This window comes from Canis lupus, chromosome 8, assembly GCF_011100685.1.
Source record: "Canis lupus familiaris isolate Mischka breed German Shepherd chromosome 8, alternate assembly UU_Cfam_GSD_1.0, whole genome shotgun sequence".
NCBI classification, from domain to species: domain Eukaryota; kingdom Metazoa; phylum Chordata; class Mammalia; order Carnivora; family Canidae; genus Canis; species Canis lupus.
The window spans coordinates 27,721,187-27,739,373 of NC_049229.1; the positions used below are offsets into that span (position 1 = coordinate 27,721,187).

General features: G+C 38.5%; 1 long non-coding RNA gene across 2 annotated transcripts in view; it reads right to left on the reverse strand.

Moving 5' to 3' along the window:
* The window catches only part of LOC111097033, an 82,600-nt gene that overhangs the window by 6,829 nt on the left and 57,584 nt on the right, over positions 1-18,187 (reverse strand). The window contains exons 2-3 of one of the 2 annotated variants that reach the window (XR_005363249.1): positions 13,022-13,086; positions 8,094-8,610 (exon numbers count right to left, since the gene is read on the reverse strand). The exons of the other annotated variant lie outside the window; for it this stretch is intronic. This is a non-coding gene — a long non-coding RNA (uncharacterized LOC111097033). Of the gene's footprint in view, positions 1-8,093; positions 8,611-13,021; positions 13,087-18,187 lie in introns of those variants that run through there. 2 annotated transcript variants of the gene reach the window in all.

Consider the following 18,187-nt stretch of genomic DNA (forward strand, 5'->3'; position numbering starts at 1 on the left):
AGATCATCTTCATATACCTTTCTTTGTCTCAGCCTCACATTCGTCTTTTGAGATAGTTATTAGTATTATGCCCATTTCACAGATGAGGAAAGTCAAGTTTAGAGAGGTCAAATACTCAAGACAGTGAGTACGGGGCAGAGGCAGGCCATGGCAGTAGTTAAGACCTCTGGGGTCAGAGAGATTGTGTTGTTCATTTGGCTTCAACTCTGATTAGTTTTGTAACCTTGGGCAAGTTTCTTACCCTCGTAAGGCTCAGTCTCCCCATTTGTAAGGATAACAATAGTACTCACGTCCTACAGGGCTGGGACCACAGTGTGCACTCCATGAACGTAGCCCTTGCTACTAGGAAGCGGCAGAGGGAAGGCGGAATCCCAGCATCTCTAGCCTCTCAGTGCAAGGTCCTGCATATGGTGTGGACTCCAGTGTCTTGCTACTTAGGTTCAAACCATGGCCCTGCTACTTATTTATAAAGGTAACCATGGGCAAGATCCTTAACTGCTGTGTCTCTATTTCCTCATTTGTGACATGGGGTAAACACAATGGCCACCTCTCAGGTTGATGTGAAGATAATTAGTTACACATACTTTGAACGGTACTTGGCACGCAATAAACTCCCTACAGGAATTCACCATAAAAGTTAAAAGATGGAGGTGGGGAGAGTTTCACTAGGAAGGTTTCTTCCAAACAGCACACTTGTCACTTACATCCTGATGGGACAAATGCCAACACATCCTGCTGAGCATCCATGTCGTGCAACTGGGGGAGGCATTGAGGCATCGTGGCTAGATTCACAAACCTACTTCCACCGCCTCTCTTGCACCTGTCAAAACTACAGGGGCTGCTGAGCAATACATGAAAAACCTAATTTGCAATGAAGTAATTTTTTTCCCTAATACATCTGTCCACACTTGAAGGTGGCAAAACACATTTGAGAATTCACAATCCCGCATAGAGGGTACGAACTTGTCAGCTTGTTCTGTCAACATGCTTGATGTCGGAGCATTGTTGTCATCACAGGGCTGCTTGCTATCTGCCAAGCTTGATTGCTTTGCTCTCAAGTGGGAATTGGAAGGTTCTCTAATGGAGGAGAAAGCTTTACCAAGCCCCAGATGCAATTAAAAGCCACAGCCCTTGATGTTGTAAAGTGGGAGGTTTGGTCTCTACACTCTCAGTTCCGTTCAGCAAGTGATATGGCCCTGAGGCCTTTCCCCTTTGTGTCATTCCTCCTCCTTCACTTTTCATTCCCGTTCTCCCCTGCTAAGGCTGCCTAATGGACGCAGGAGTCAGGTCAGCTTTATTTGCCACCTAGTAAGTATTTGTCAGATTAAGTGACTATTACTCATCTCTCAGATGCTTACACACAGGACTTTTTAGTCCTCCACAACCCCTGAGAATTTGAATATTGGCCCGCTTGATGACAGTATTTAGACCCTGATGCAGGCAAAGAGCTTGCCTACCTTGCCTGGAAGACACGGAAGCTTTGAGTTGTATAATAGGGGATTGTTTAATTGTGTTACTTACATTATGGTCACCTAAAAGGGGTCAAATATAAGCAACTTGTAGATTAAATAAAGAGGAGAAAACAAACCTGGGTCCAGAAATTAAATCAGATGAATTTCGGTGTCTTCTCATAAATGTCATTCAAATAGGTTATATGAAAATCTGGGTAATAAGAAGAAACAGATCACTGGCCTTCTGGCCAGACCCATGTGGGATCAAACTCTGACTCCATACGTGGCCTTGAGCATCCTACCACACCTGTTAGAGAACCCTAATTTCCTCAACTACAAATCAGAGATGATAATAGCTACATTACAAAATGGGATTAAAGAAGCTATCACATGCAAAGCACCTGGATCAAGCTACCACAAATCTAGTTTATATTTCCCTCTCTTTGAATCATACCTTTCTCTTTTTCTTTTTAATTTATTTAAAAAAAACTGATCTCTTCATCCTATGTGGAGCTCAAACCCACAACCCCTAGATCAAGCGTCATACACTCCACTGACTGAGTCAGCCAGGCACCCCTGAATCATACCTCTCTTTAGTGGATACAGAAGGGGACCTTTTCCAACAACTTGAAGAACTACAACATGAATGTGATTTTATTATTAAAAAAACAACATTCTTTTGCCATGACCCGCCCAGACAGGTAAAAAAATCAAATCAAAACAAAAAAAACCTTAAAAAAACAAACATACAAAAAAAACTACTTAATGAAAATGAAGGAGACTAGTGAGGCCCAAAAAAAAAAAAAAAAGTATTTTTAATGGTAGCATTCCACCTTTGAGTAAGAGTGATGTGGGAGCTGCTATTACAGCGTTCTCAATGAATTTTTTGGGAAATGATTGCCAAATAGCATAAAGAGATTAAGGCCAATTAGTAGAGTTTTCAGTTTCTTAGAGGACGCTCCATTGGTATACGACACAATTGCCAGAAGTGAGTGTACGTTTTGAGTACGAGCAATGGCCTCAGGAGATCCAGGTTGGGCTTAGAGAAAGCAATGTGAACTTGGGTCATTTTGCTCTGGTTCTGATTTCCTATCTGACAATACTTGGTTCCAAGGTCGACTATATTAAAAAACAAATGATGCAGATGTAAGCATGTTCTTGTACTCTTTAGATGTAAGAAGGGCATCTGCACGAGCCATTCATCGATAACCTAAGTACCATAAAAAAAAGTCACCTGGGAATATTGCTTTTTCTGTACGCTGGCTTTAGGAATACTTATTTTGAAAACAGCTCTTTTAAAGCTATTCAATTGTAGGTAAAAAAGTAAGTGAAAATGTCAACTAACGTCCTGGTGGAAACTATTCAATTGTAGGTAAAAAAGTAAGTGAAAATGTCAACTAACGTCCTGGTGGAAACAGAGTCAAACTTTAAAACAAAGACATGTTTGATGAGAATTCAAGAACTATTTTCTTTCTTTTTTTAAATTTTTAAAAATTTTAAGACGATTTTATTTATTTATTCATGAGAGACACACAGAAAGAGAGAGGCAGAGACACAGGCAGAGGGAGAAGCAGGCTCCATGCAGGAAGCCCGACGTGTGACTTGATCCCAGGACTCCAGGATCACACCCTGGGCCGAAGGCAGGTGCTAAACTGCTGAGCCACCCAGGGATCCCCACTATTTTTCTTTCTTTCTTTTTTTTTTTTAAAGTTAATTTATTTTTTATTGGTGTTCAATTTACTAACATACAGAATAACCCCCAGTGCCCGTCACCCATTCACTATTTTTCTTTCTTTAGAGCTATTGTTTATCGCCTCCCCTTGGCGACTTCCGCCATGTCAGTTTTAGTGATGACATATGGACAAATGATCAAGTTTTATCCATTGGGTAAATGTGATTCATCCTTTAGTTTTTTAGACCAAATGGGTTGGTGGTTTTCACAGAGGGAGATGTTTTGCTCGTGTGAAATGACTAATGGTACAATTTGTTTTACATTACCAAAAAAAGGAGAGTAATTGACTTGAGAGCTTGGTTGCAAAGGATTTTTGAAGAAGCATTTCATCTTCTGAGAATGCAACACCTGAAGCATGAACAAAGGTCCTAATCAATCCTCCTCTGTTTTGAAAAATTGAAGACTGTTTAATGAAAAAAGAATGTAAGGAAAAGACAGATTTTAGAAAAGGTGCTGAGCAGGAGGAAAAAACTGGTGGATTTAAAAGTCTATTTTCTTTTTGTGTGCTTTTAAAAGTACACAAATGGAAAACTAATGTCTTGTGTTCCTTTATATTTATAGGCAATGGCTATAGGACAAACCATGTCACTAGCACCCTAGGTGGGATGGGAAGGCAAAACTCTACTCTGACATTGGTGAGAAACCTCTTCATAGATACACCCAGGATGTAGCACTATAGAATGACTGTACCCAAGTGGTGGACAGACCCACCATGAAACCTACAGTTTCAGGTTGCTGATCTGGCTTCCAGTGACTGCTTTTCTGGCACAGATGATGTGCCTATTTTGTGTATGTGTTAATTTGGCTTTGCATTTATAATAATTTTTATTGTATTTTATAAGCTTTTTCTAGGAGTTGCAGTGGGGAGGCAGGTTTCAGGTTTCTTAGTCTACTATACTGCTAAAATTGAATCAATTAGAAGTGATTTTTCTAAAGATCTAAGTGGGTCATACTTCCTATCTTTAGGTGCTTTAAAATTTTGTATGGTAAAACCACTTACATGCCATAAGGAGTCAGAAACACTCTGCAATCATCTTCCTAACTCAGAATCTCTATGCTCCTACTTTTGACCACAGATCCCAAGACTGGATGCCACCTGATGAAGGCCACTGCTTCCTACCCTCAGATGAAAGTTCATATATGAACACATGCCTACACATACACATGTCCTCCTCCCCTATCCAGAGTTTATGAGGGGATACGAATAGGCCAGAAGCCAGGGAGTAAACTGCAGCCATAATGACCTATACTTCATTTCCTGAGAATGCCGTGTTCTTAGATCTTCTTTGAACTTACTATTTCCTACTTGGGCTATTCTCCTTCCTCCTATATGGCAAACTCCTGTTTTATCATCCAAAACCCAGATCAGTGATCCTTTCTGCAAAGTTTCTTCTGCTCTTTTATTGCCTTGCACATCTTTCTTTTTTTTAAAATATTTATTTATTTATTTGTTTGTTTATTTAATATTTTATTTATTTATTCATGAGAGACACACTCAGAGAGAGGCAGAGACACAGGCAAAGGGAAAAGCAGGCTCCATGCAGGGAGCCCGACGCAGGACTCGATCCCGGGTCTCCAGGATCACTCCCTGGACTGAAGGCGGTGCTAAGCCGCTGAGCCACCTGGGCTGCCCTTTTGCACATCCTTCTATTACTGGATTTATCACACTACATTTTTGCACATAGATGTCTGTCGTCCTCATTAAGCAATGAGCTCTTTGGATCCCTAAAGCTTGGTACTTTAGGCATGCAAGAAATGTTTACTGACTTTAAATTATCAGGGTTTCAGCATGACATTAAGGAAATGTATTGAACGTTGACTCACAGGGTTGGCTCTACTGGCAATCTTCCCCTAGCACTTTGAAATTTAGGAAAATAACACAGAAGTTATATCTTTCCAAAGGCATTCAAAGGAGAAACTTGATGAGAATGTAAAATAATATAGGCAATGTTGTGCTAATGTGCATTGCACCAATGTGCAAACTGTGGGGAATGGTTTGGTGGTTCCTCAAAAATTAAACAGAATTATCACATTACACTTTGGGGTATATGCTCCAAAGAACTGAAAGCAGGGACTCAAACAGATACCTGGCATCAATGTTCATAGCAGCATTATTCACAATAGCCAAAAGGTAGAAACAAACCAAACATCCATTGACAGAGGAATAAACAAAATACACATACAATGTGTTTATGTTGTACATACATACAATGGAATATCATTCAACCTTTAAAAGGAGGGAAATTCTGATAGATACAACAACATGGAAAAATCTTGAAAACACTATGCTAACTGAAAGCTAGCCATAGAAGGGCAAATATTGTATGACTTCACTTATATAAGGTATCTAGGATAAACAAATTCATTGAAACAGAGTGTTAAATAGAGGTTGCTAGGGGCTTAGGAGAGGCAGTAATGGGGAATTATTTTTTTAAAGATTTATTTATTTGAGAGAGAGAATACACATGTGAAAGCAGAGGGAGTGGCAGGGGAGAAAGGGAGACAGAATCCTCAAGCAGACTCCCTGCTGAGCACAGAGCCTGACTTGGGGTTCATCTCATGACCCTGAGATCATGACCAGAGCCAAAATCAAGAGCCAAAAATCAAGAACCTAACCAATTGAGCCACACAGGTGCCATGAGGAGCTATTTTTTAATGGGCATAGAGCTTCTGTTTAGGATGATGAAAAGTTCTAGAAATGGATAGTGCTGTAGGTCATACAACATTGTAAGTATACCTGATGTCATTGAATTATACATTTAAAAATGGTTAAAATGGTAAATTTATATATACTTTAGCACAATAAAAAAGTAACTTGATCTTTCCTGGGATGTAGGAAGGGTAAAATTTATCTAAAGAATGCACCCCCATCTCAGAGTCTGGTCTCTTGTCCCAGGGAAAAAGTTGACAATATGCAATGAGAGCCTAATTTTCTTCTGCAATTCCTTAAAGGAATAAGGAGAAAAGGAAATATTCCCTTGTTGCTTTTTCTGAAATGAATTCAGATTCAAAGAACATTTCCCTGTAGAATCTGGGATAGTTCTTAATATTTCCAAATAATAGTATATAGTGACCAAATCAGATTTTTGTTGTGTTTTGCTTTGTTTTGTTTTGAAGTAGGCTCCACGCCCAAAGTGGGGCTTGAACTTTCGATCCTGAGGTGGAGAGTCATGCTGTACTGACTAAGCCAGCCAGGCTCTCCGTGACCAAATCAGTTCCACTATAGGATCAATCATTCTGCAGACTGGTAAATGTTATACTGTAACTAGAAATTTCAGCCAACCAAGCTAAACCTACCTCAGCTATTGGCTTATGCTACATTTCCTGCTTAAGCTGGGGAGAAAGGCCAGAGCCTTCTTTACTGCAGACTAACATACAAACCCAGGGCAGACAGCTCATCACACTTGCCCCTCCATAATTTCACCAGATAATCTTAATGCAAACTGACTGGTGGATTTGGAAAACAGACTGTATCTGTCTTCATTTCGATGTGGTAAACACAGACAGCATGTGACTGCATTACAAACTCTTGAGACAGACCTGCATCTGGAAACCTTTTCTAGTTCTGTTGCTGCTGCCATGGCAACTGCTGGAGCTTTTGGCTCTGTCTTGGCCTTTCCTCCAGCACTTGACCACCAAAGCGTGACTTCTGTTTAGTGCTCTGGAAAGCCCAATTTCATAGACCATGTTGCAGTCTCTGACTATCATAAGCGGAATTGTGCCTTCTTTTTGCTGCTCCCAGAAACGTTATTTGGGGTCTGAAGTCCTCTCTCTGCGGGTGCTGCTCAGAGGATCTAAGGGGCTGAGTAAGCACATATAACCTTTGGGTGTTATGGGGTCTGCTCTTCTTTCATTGTGTGACTCCTTCAGGGAAGAGAGAACTATAGTCATGGTGGTAAGTAGGAAAGAAGTCAACTACTTGCTGCTCTGCTATCATAGGACAGTCTTGTTTGGGGGGGCACAATCTCAGTGTCATCATAAGCTTTCAGGATAGAAGCAATGGCCAACACTGAGAAATATCAAGACACAATTTTGAATATGTAGCTTTCAACTTCCAATTACATTAACATAATTTTCTAGGTTAGTGGATTAAATATAATACCTAAGCTAACAAATCGATTAAAATATGCTTTTAGGCTTTGTCTTAATACAAGACACTTACAGGTTATTGTAATATGTAACTTTCACAATTTTCAGTGCTGAAAGGACTACTGTTCACCAATATGTTGTATAAAGGGAAATGATTTTGTGAAAAATTAGGAATAAATCTTTATATTTGAAATAACCCCTTTCTGGCTGGAGGGTGTTATGCTAAGCAAACTAAGTCAGACAGTGAAACACAAATGCCGTGTGATTTCTCTCATATGCGGAATCTGAAAAACAAAACAAATGAACAAGATGGAAGAGGACTCATAAACACAGAAAACAAATGAGTGGCTGCTAGAGGGGAGCAGTGGAGATGGGAGAAATAGGTGAAGGGGATTAAAAGGGACAAAATTCCAGTTATAAAATAAATAAGTCATAGGATGTAAAGTACAGCATAGGAAAAATAGTCAATAATATGGTAACAACTTTGTAGGGTGATAAATAATAACTATACTTATCTTCATATTGAAGCATATTGTAATGTATATAAATGTGGAATCACTATGTTACACATGGAACTGACCATTGTACGTCACCTAGTCAACTATACTTCACCTAAAAATAAATAAATAAAATTTTAGAAATGACTCCTTTCTTCAGATTTTAATTATTTACTTAATTAAAATTCATAGATGTACACAAAAGGCACTGGATCTAGGGATAGTCAGATCTTAATGCAGTAAGAAGAAATTAGTTTTCTGCATAAGGGTTTAGAGATTTATAATTCATGGCCTTTATCACTTTGCTATGCTTCATAATTTTGCATTGCTTATCACAGTGTATTAACGAATACTCATTAAATGCCTGTGAACAAAATCCAGTGAGTTAAAGGACTGATATCAACACTGTCTTACCTACTTTGTCAGAGGAGAGAAGTGAAGATAGATTGAGTTTACTCTTTCCTTCCTAGAAGAATTTGGCCAGAATAATAATTCACTTGCCTCTAACTGGCTGGAAAATGTGGGAGGGGAGGTGAAAAAAAGGCTGGAGGGAAAGAAGAAAGCATCTATATTTTAAGCTTTTCTGTATGTTCCACACACTGGCGATGTGAAGGCAAGGTTCCTGGCTTTGTCTTGATTTTAGATCACTTGGCTTCTGCTGGTGACTGTGTAAATGAATTCATAATGTTTAACATATCCCAACTCACGTGCCTCTTCTGTTTTCTTCACACCACATTGCAGATCTGCTTGTTTGTGTTCTCTCATTCTCTCTGAGGCATTCCCCTCAGATGGCTTAATACCAGGGAGTCCTTCCTTCTATTAGGATGGTGGAGGTTACAGCCTGGAAGCAAATATCAGGCCTCAGGGAAATGCTCAGCAGGGAAAATCCCAGAGCACGTGTTCCCACCATGTGGTGCTACACAATGGACCTTCTGATATGTGACCTCTGGGAGAGAGGGCTAATGCCAGACAAAGCAGTTGCCAGCATGAACCATCAGTTTATCAAACCCTCTAAGATCACTGTCACTCTTTTTTTTTTTTTTAAAGATTTTATTTATTTATTCATGAAAGACAGAATGAGGCAGAGACACAGGCAGAGGGAGAACAGGCTCCCCATGGGAAGCCCAATGAGGAACTTGATCCTGAGACCCTGGGATCACACTCTGAGCCAAAGGCAGATGCTCAACCACTGAGCCACCCAGGCATCCTGCCATCACTCTTCCTAATTGGCCTTCCTCTTTGAAATCAACTTTTTGTTGTTCCTGTTTAACGAGACGCTTTTATTAAAGACTTGGTTACATTCCATATTTGAGTAGGATAGCTTTGTTTTGAAATTGAAGTTCAATTTTATACTTTTCTTACAAGATTCACTTATACAGAAAGGATATGTACAGATACCAATGTACATGTAGTGGGGAAAATTTGCTATTTTGAAACTTTACAGAGAAATTAAAGGGGCCCAAGAGAAAAACAGGAAGAGAGATCTCTTTTGAGAGATGGAAGTCAGGCCTATCAGAGATGGCAGGTGACTTCAGAAACAGTGATTTCTTGAAATACACACACATATTAAAAATTCACATGGCTCAAAAATCAAAAATTGAAATCTCCCTCCCACCCCCACCCCCCAGTTCATCCAGACTCTCTCTCTCACTTTCCTTGCCCTAGTAACAACTGTTATTATTTTCTCAGGAAGTTTCTTGAATTTCTGTGTGCCTATACAAGCAGATGTGAATAAATCTATGTATTTATTTGTTCACTTAAAAAATTATCAACTGTTTAGGTAACACAGATTCCTGTCCCCCAAAAGATTACATCCTAGCTGGAAGAGACAGGCAATAATCAGTAGACATAATAAATTTGGAAACAACATATTCCATTAAATTAACAGGGTTAAGGAATAAGGAAACATTAAGGAAGGAGAATTGACATGGGGACCTATTTTCAACATGATCGTCAGAGGGGCCCTCCTTGAGCAGGTGGTATTTAAACAATGACTTGAGTTGAGAAATCCTCATGGGGGAAAAGTTCAATTCCATTCATGAGAAAAATGATTTCACCTGTTTTCTGTGTGCACATGTGGTATTCATTCTCAATTACAGGAGAGTGGTTGGCCTCCACTTCACAGAAGTGGATACACACATTTTCTCCCAAGCAGTGCCTCCTCCAGAAAACTGCCTCCCTTTTTGGGCATCTACCAGTGCCAGAGGGACTCGCTTACTTTATGTTGTTGATGTACAACTTCCTTACCCTAGGAAGAACCCAGAAGAAACTGCTGCATTTCCGCTGTGGTGGGCACCTCACATGCATGAGGAAGAGAGGCAAAGCAGAGCAGCTCATTGCTTCCCTCAGTGGGGAAGGTAATACAAAGTCCTCTCATTTACTGAGCACTTACCATTCATCAGACACACTGCTAAAGCACATTGCCTCATTGGACCTTTTGAACAACATTCAGTTGTTGTGAGATAGGCATTTCTATTCTGTTTTTATAGATTACAATGGTTAATTTTATAGATAAAAATTGTAGACTCGGGTTATGGAAACTGTCCAAGGCCACACAGACCCTAAGTAGTTAACTACAGAGTGTGAGGTTCTGGAGTGGAATAGATTCACTGCAGTCCTTGCTTTGCAAAAGAAATACCAGGGAAGGGACGCATGGGTAGCTCAGCTACCCAGATGTTCAGGTTGAACATCTGCCTTTAGCTTAGGGCGTTGGGTTCTGAGATCAAGCCCTGCATCAGGCTCCCCACAGGGAGCCTGCTTCTCTCCCTCTGCCTATGTCTCTGCCTCTCTTTCTGTGTCTCTCATGAATAAATAAATAAGTCTAAAAAAAAAAAAAAAAAGAAATACCAGGCAAGTGACTCATTTGCCTTGTCCTTCAAGTTTAGAACAGCTTGGTAGTAGCTTTGGGTAGTACAGGTAAATATGTATGTTATCTCCTGGAAGGTCATTCTGTGGTTACTTACAGAATGCATGGTACTTGGTATTTGGCTCGATATTTTTCACCTTCTATTATAAAATACCATATCAAACCTACCCCTGTGAGGCCAACGAATGTCTTTATTGGCTGTCATATCTCTAAGCCTACCTGTAGATTGCTGGGCAGTTTTAAAATTAATTACATGTTTCTCACATGGAACTCACAAAGTCATAATTTTGTTACTATGATAAAATAGTACAGCTGTCATTTAAAAGTTAACACTTAACACGACACAATCGCCACAATACACACATGGCTTCCATAACACTGTTTGTCAAGTTTTTAAGTTCCTCGACTTGTTGTCAAGAGTCCACAGGAGAAGAAACAAGTTTTTAGTAAAGTGGATCTTATTTATAATAATGTTTCCATTAAAATATATCTCTGATGTTCCTATCTCTAACTAAAGTCTAATTACTCATTAGAGGTAAGACATAACACCTTTATGGGATAAAACCCACTCCCAGGTCAATGCCAGGTGCCCTATTTGAGTTGTTGGAGCTAGACTGTCGATTTTATAATTAAAAGATCAATATTTAGTCCTTCAAAAATGGGGTCGTTTTAATGTTCTGCTGTCATTCTCTTTGATTCTTAGAAAGCAAGATTTAAAATAAACTTAGTTTGTAACCCAGGTAAAAAGTTGACCCAAATACTTCTTTCTGTCATCGAAGATTGATTTTAATTATTGAAATGTCAGTCTTGGAAGTATTATTTTGTAGAAATGAAACTGAGGAGCTTCTCAGGATACTTTTATGTGTGACTGCCTTACCAATCAAATGCATGTGATTTCAAAAACATAATTTAAGAGATTTATTTATGATTTCTCAGTATGCCACATATTCATTGTTCACTGTAAGATGCTTCAACCACAAGTGATGCTGACATAGAAACAATTTAGGGAGGAGGACAGAGATAGAAAATGAGTTTCTGACATTCTGATATGTTTTTAAAATTACTTGGAAGCAATACTGAGAAATATTCCTTAAGTAGTTGCCAGCTTTCAGGCTGCAATTTGTAGTGAACTCTAATTTGATGTCCAAAGACACCTCCTTATAGGAGGAAAACACAAATCATAAGGATAGATCTATGTGACACTTCCTGGAAATTCTTACAAGTTGCCATATAGTCCTATCTTATAATGCAGAAAACAAAACAACTGAATTCACCTCATGTGGCTGGCTGCAAAGACAAGAAAATGTCCTTGTCTGTTTTATTACTGTCATCATTATGATCATTGAGACCCAGTTTAGGAAAACTGCTTTCTATTGACTTTAGGTGTGTCTTTGGTCACTTGCACATAGTAGATGCTTGATGCCCACTTTTTGAATGAATGAATGAGATGTCTATGTTTATGACTGAAATGTGGAAAGAGTTGGAGGATCTTAAAACATTTCAGAGTTCTTCCATGAGGCAACATTGCAATGCTCATGCTAAAGAAAATCTTTCAGAGTTCATTTTCCCCCAAGTTGTTTCCTGCATGAATCATTCTAAAGTTCTCCCAGACACAGTGGGGCTCCCAAATGCCTGTGATGTAAAGCCTCTGCAATGTGTGAAAGTGTAGGAAGTGTTTTTAAGATTTTCTTTCCCAATCATCTTGCCTTTTGGCAGATGACACAATTGAGGTACAATATGTAGGTGGACATTTTCTAAATTATAAAATAAAGGAGGCTAGTGGGTGACTGCAGAGGCAATGACATTAACAAAGTAGAGAAGATAAGGTTTGAGAGTTAGAAAAAGCAAGAATTCTTTCACAATTAATAAAGAACCATGAAACATGATACTAATAGAAAGGATAAAGCAACCAAAATGTACATCGAGTATGCTGCAAGAAGTGCTAGGAAAGCAAAGATCATTTTATTTTTGAACCCAAACTTTTATTTTGATTGCTCTTCCACTACCCTAACTCCTATTTTCAGATTTCACACACTTTCTCTCTCTCTCTCTCTCTCTCTCTCTCTCACACACACACACACACAGCTATACACAAAAGTATAATGTGAGCATGTGTGATTTACAAAATAAAATCAGACCATGAAGTACTTTCTAAATATAAAATGAAAATTGAACAATGTCCTCTTTGGATTCCATATGGTGACATTAGGTAGTTCAATCTCACACCATTGAGTGAGGGTGCACACCACTGTGATTTTAGCAGCAGTGGTATTTCAATCCTCAGCCTTGAAGACTGACACTGGGGGTTGTTATACCAAGAGTGGATCCACCTCTTTAGGGCTGACTTACTGGTACTGATATGTAAAATCAAAATGTCACACTTTACCATGAAATATAAAACTGTCACATATGCAGGAGTCCTCACATCACCATGATCAGCTCCTTCCCTCCCTATAAAAAGACCAAATGGAGAAGTCATGTGGAACCAGAAGATTGTATGATGAGCACATACATTCTCATTAAAATGCAGGAAGTGAGAGCAATAGATCAGCTGATGGTATTCAGCAGGGGGCAGGGGTGGTGGGTGGTCAACAGAGATGCCTTTGGGGTCCAGGCAGGTTAAGAGAGCTGAGTGAAGGTAACTGATTGGGGAGTGAAGGTGACAGCTTTTACCCAGTTCAAGCAGATTTTTGCCACATGAAAATGTGGGCTTTTTCAAGAAAAGCAATAAATGGAGAATCTTACCACAAAATCTTTTAAGATTTTATTTGACTGTGTGTGTGTGTGTGTGTGTGTGTGTGTGTGTGTGGCACGCACAAGCAGGTGGAGCAGCAGAGGGAGAGGAAGAAGCAGACTCCCTACTGAGCAGGGAGCCCAATATGGGGCTCAATCCCAGGACCCTGAGATCATGACCTGAGCTCAAGGCAGATGCTTAACTGACTGAACCACCCAGGTACCCTGAATCTTAAAATCTTAAAAAAAAAAAAAAAAGTTTCTAGTTAGTTTGAATATCAAAAAGAAAACCTACAGGATCCAGATAATCAATCTGGGAGCGAGGTTAGGTGGGTGTGACCTCTGCCTTGAGTCTCCATAGTCTGATGCATTTGGTTCACAGGAATGGGAATGCAGTCACTGGTTAAGGTTCTCTGTCCTCTGGACAGTGTTTAGACACACACAGCCAACATTTGCCTTAGTGATACTTGCTTTTCTATATTTCTGTGACCACCTCCCACATGGCTTTGGATAATACATTCTTTAGGCACCACAATATATTCATTCTTTCATGGCCCAGTCCTGCTGACCTGACAGCTACTTGGTCTCTAAGCAGATGTGCACTGTCAGCTCTGATCACTATATATTGATTGCATGGTTTAGCACTCAAGTCAATCCTTATTTCCTGTATTGGAAGTTCCAGGGGGATAGAGTATTGTATCTCCATGAACTGACAATATTGCCCTATGAAACATATGTCATTTTGTCAAAATCGTACTTTATTTTTAGTTCTGCCCATTTGACCTGGGATAAACTATTTTTTCCTATCTCTTGATAAAAACAATGATCCTCCTGGTGGCTGGTTTAAAATAGAACCCATCAAATGGACCATCTGTATGGTATCTGTATGAGAGTTTAGTAAAGAGGGGAGTAATATTTGAGAACTGTTTAGTATGAAATAAAATGCAGAAATGATTATTAATTTTTTTGTCTAATCACAGCTGGCTCATTAGATATGTTATTTTTAAAATCAGCAGCATGGTCATAGAAACATTTTCTTCTCAATTTGCCACACCAGTAGGCATATGGTGCTGATGCCAGCATGATAAAATTGAGGCATTGAGGCCTTAAAAAACAACCCATATTATTATGTTTTCCTTTGGGTGCTAACTTGAGATTGAGCAGCTGTTCAACAAGTGTGGGAGGTGTTTCAAAGACAGCTTTTGGGTCTGGGCCTGAAACTCTGCAGAATATGGAAGGTTCTGTCCTATAAGCTGCACCAATCTGGGCATCAGCTCCCAGACAGTACATTTACTGCAATTTAGCCTGTGCTTCATGGTCTCCAAACCTCCAGAGAGAAGTTAAAATATGTTTTATTTTGTCAGATTGGTCTGAAAGAAGCATTATGATCTCTGGTATTTACCTGGCTCTGAAGTTTTGGTTTACTTAAATAATCATTCCATATAGACAGAATTTTCAGAACAGTTAATTGAAAAGAGGGGAAGCTGCTCATGTAGTTGATATACAGATCTTATGGGCCCGTGTTTCATTTGCTTATGAAATACTCATCCAAATCACGACAATAAAAGAAATTTTTTGTTATGGAAAATTTCAAATACCTACAAAAGTTGAAGGAAGGGGTGCCTGAATGGTTCAGTTCGTTAAGCATCTGCCTTTGGCTCAGGTCATGATCCCAAGTCTTGGGATCTGGGATCATGTGCCATACGGGGCTCCCTGATCAGCGGGGACTATGCTTCTTCCTCTCCCTCTGCTCCTCCCCTTATTCGTGCTCACACTTTCTTTCTTTATCAAATAGATAAGATAAAATATTTTTAAAAATTAATTAATTGTAAGCAGTTGAAGGAATAATAATAATATAATGAACCCCTGTGTACTCTGAAACCAATCTCACCATTTAGCAACACTGGTCAATTAGTTTCATTTATACCTCTACCTGCCATTTCTACTGCCAATGGATTAAATCTCAAACATTATCTAAAATATTTCAGTGTGTATCTTTAAATAATGACTTTTTTCCTAAAACACACAATAGTATTACCACACCTATAATTAAAAGTTAATCCTAAATGTCATCAAAGATCTAGTCAATGTTCTAATTTTCCTGATTATGTCATACATATTTTTTAATTGGTTTGTTCAAATCAGGATCCAAACAAGGTCTACATATTATGTTATTGTGTCTCCTAAGTATGTTTCTCTCTTAAAATATTTTTTTGGAATGTAAAATATATAGAAAACTGCACAGAGCAGATACATGGCAATGAATTTTTATAAACATGAACACCTTTGTAACTACAATCAGGCCAAAATATAAAACTTGGCCTTTCACTTCAAAAGTCTCTTTCCACAAGACTTATCCTAATGATGAACACTGTCTTCCCCATTTACTTTTATAGTAATTGTTGCTTTGCAGATAGTTCCATCCTTTAGTGATAAAGTGTCTCTGGAAATTGTGAGTTAGCCTTGCCCATTAAAAAAAGATGTCTTTTAAGTGTTAACCTAATCATCGCTGTCTTTTTCTTACCTTTTATTTGGGTCCTTTGACCTAATTTTGCTTATTACAAGCTTATGGTACAGTTCAACATGTTTCTCTGTCCTCGCTATTTCCTGAGAATTGGCAGCTGGACCCAGGGACTGGGTCAGTCTCTCGTTTGATGATCCTTTAAGCAAGAGCATAGGAGGTGTTGGGCAGTTCTATAGGAGGCACATCTGGTTGCCTCCCTCAGAATGTTAACAGCCACTGACGATTACTGCCTATATCTAGTAGTTCATTCGTTTACAAAATGGACATATTCTAATTTTAATAATTTCTATTTCATTTGTTAAATATTACTAATAAAGAGATACCTCCTCTAATCTATCATTTGGCTACCCAGTAGTATAGTTCATGTAGGAAAGGAGGATAGATCCTTGATTCTTTGTTTTTACTTATTTATTTTTAAAGATTTATTTATTTAAGAGAGAGAGAGGGAGAGAGAAAGATAGTGAGTGGGGCAGAGGGAGAGAATCTCAAACAGACTCCCCACTGAGCACAGAGCCCACTGGGGGTACAATCCCAGGATCTATGAGGTCATGATCTGAGTTGAAATGATGAGTTGGATGCTCAATAGACTGAGCCACCCAGGCACCACTCTTTGTTTTTATGTAAATCATCTTTCAAGATAATGAATTTATTCCTATCACATCCTGAAGGTGATCAATTCTTTATGTGTATATATATATATATATATATATATAGTTACATAAAAACATATGTGTACATATATATTATATATATGCACACACACATATCAATATGATTATGGCCTCATAGATTTAAATATATTTAATTTGTTTCAATCCATCAAAATTACTAGTATCATGATTGAAGTTCCACTTGTTCCACCTTTGACCAGGAAAATCTCCTTATGTTGTCTCCTGAACTTTTTTGTGGCAACCCTAGCAGTCTGATAATTTCCTTGGTATTTGGTAGACAAGATATTCCAGGCGTTTTTTTGTCATTTTCTGTCACACACCTGGAATCAGCCATTTTTTTTTCTAGAAACTCTAGTTTTAGTGAAAAATGTTATTTCAAGACCACAGTTTGGGCACTAGAGATGCTTACTGTTATGAAGTTGGTCATTATTTCTATTCTCTGTCTCTATTTATACTTATATATGTATATAACTTTTATACGCTACATATAACACATAAAAATATATACCTTATTAATCATTTTAAAATAAGTTGCAAATATCTTGACACTCTTAGTGACATTCCACCTGTTATCGCTTACAAAAATTTTACATTGACTTGATAATATCATCTAACATACAGTCCATATTCAAGTTTCAACTCCCCCTGCCAATGGCATTTACATTTATTTTTAAAATCCAAGATGAAATCCAGATTTCTGCATACTGTATTACTGTTATGTCTCTTTAGTCTTCTTTAACACAGAATAGTTTCCCTCCACCTTTTCTTTTTCCTTTTCTGACATTGACATTTTGAAGTCTGAGCTGTTGTCTTGTAGAATATACCACAGTTCTGTGTTGGTCCTATGATTAGATTCAAGTTAAACATTTTGGCAAGAATACTACATAGATGGGCAGCCCAGGTGGCTCAGGGGTTTAGCACCGCCTTCAGCCCAGGGCCTGATCCTGGAGACCTGGGATCGAGTCCCACGTCAGGCTCCCTGCATGGAGCCGGCTTTTCCCTCTGCCTGTGTCTTTGACTCTTTCTCTCTCTCCTCTCTGCTGTGTTGCTCATGAATAAATAAATAAAATCTTAAAAAATAAAAAAAAAGAATACTACATAGATGAATCTGTATAGTTTCTTTTATAGCTTATGAGAAAGAGGTGTAGTATGCCAATTTTTCTGTTATTACCGAGAAAGTCTGATAACTTAAGGTGTGTCTGTCAGATATCTTCATTGTAAACATCTTTTCCCTTTTTAATTAAAAAAGAGTCTGTGGGGTGATAATTTGAATAACATTATTTTTTCTCCAACAAACTTTCACTGAATGGTTTTAGCATCCTCTATTTATCCTTGAATCAATTATTAAATAAGGATTGCAAAATGGTGATTTCTCATTAAACCATTTCTTCTATATTTATTATTTCCCCTATATATATTATTTTCCTATAAAGGAGATCTTTTTCTCTTTTCTGTTTTTCTATCCCTTTCTCTGAGTTTTACTATGGGAATTATGGATATTTAAGTTTATATTATTCAGTGTGGCTAGTGGCAGCACTCAAAGTGCTTCAAAGAAATGCTTGGTCCACTTTCAGTTTCCTGTCACAATCACAGGACACTATAAAACATACAGAAATGCATAATG